General features: G+C 29.7%; 1 non-coding gene across 1 annotated transcript; it reads left to right on the forward strand.

The window, feature by feature from the left end:
* Positions 1-481: 481 nt before the first annotated feature.
* On the forward strand, positions 482-609 carry LOC115896696. The gene has a single exon (XR_004056600.1). It is a non-coding gene; the product is annotated as a small nucleolar RNA SNORA51 (small nucleolar RNA).
* The last annotated feature ends 725 nt before the right edge of the window (positions 610-1,334 follow it).

The following is a 1,334-nucleotide window of genomic DNA, read 5'->3' on the forward strand; positions in this document are numbered from 1 at the left end:
TATTGGCTTTGTTGGTCGTTCTCAGATTTTGTTCTGTATATCACCGATATCTGCTCTTAAAATTTCTCTTTACTTCTACTTTTTTGAGGTCTATTTTGTTGTTATTTTTCTCATTTCTAATGTTAGCTAATTAATTTTTAGGTTTCCCTCGATGTTAGATGAATGTTTCTGTAACATTTCCTCTGAAGTGGCATTTTCTTGCACGTCATAAGGTTTTATATGCAGTATTTTACTCTCATTTAATTCTAAATATTTTTCAAATTTCATTGTTATTTCTTTTTTTGAGCCATAGGTAACCTAGAATTTTTGTTTGTTTGTTTCCCAATATATGTAGGGTTGATTTATCCTTTTGTTATAATTTTCTAACTTAATTGTGTTTTGATGTCAGGGAATATAATCTGCTCGTGTAGATTACCAACATTTTGCAATTTGTTAAGACATACTTTCTAAGCTAGTATGTGATCAAGTTTTAGAAATTGTTGGCCTCCTGGTGCTTACCACCAACTGTGTGCTTGCATTGACTGTACAGAAAAAAGAGATAAACACACCACATATACATCTCAGCCCAGGTCCTGTGCTAGGTCTATATTGTGAATAGGGGGGACATAGAAAAAATCAAGAGAGAGATAAATTGTTCTTATGTGTTTGGGAAAAATGTATATTCTCTAATAAATAAATATAGAATTCTCTATATGTCCATTTGGTCAAGCATAGTAATTATATTGCTTCTATAGCTTTGCTAAATTTTTGTTGTTTGTTGTTGCATACGTATCAGTAGTTATAAAGAATAACTCGAATTCCTATTTACTAATTTATTCTTGCAGAGCTGCACTGACTAACCTCTTTCTCTAACATGTTTAAAATAGCTTTTCATTTTCCAGGGGCTTAGCTCAAGTTTTTTTATTTTTTCTTTTAATCTGTAGTATCCTGGATTTCAAGTCCTTCAAAGTTTAGTCCTTCAAAGTTGCTTTTAGAGACAGGAGCCAAAAGCCATCTTTACTGACACTAAAACCCATATCACTAACTTTTCTGTATTAATTGTTTATCCAGAAATCTTTTTTTATTTGGATATAATCTATTTTTTGTATGTACAGATTCTTCTGACATTTTTATGTAAATATTTAAAAAATAAATATGGTATCTCTTCATGTATTTATATTCTTTTTCTTTTTAATATTATTCTTGACTGCAACTGCCTATTACATTTTGAATAGTAGTAATGATACGGATACCTTTGTATTGTTTCTGGCTTTTAAGATAAAGCTTGCAAAGATTTATCGTTAATTATCATGTTTGTTTTAGTTTTTCCTAGATACATTTAATTAAAATAAGGA

Source organism: Rhinopithecus roxellana, chromosome 3 (assembly GCF_007565055.1).
Source record: "Rhinopithecus roxellana isolate Shanxi Qingling chromosome 3, ASM756505v1, whole genome shotgun sequence".
NCBI classification, from domain to species: Eukaryota; Metazoa; Chordata; class Mammalia; order Primates; family Cercopithecidae; genus Rhinopithecus; species Rhinopithecus roxellana.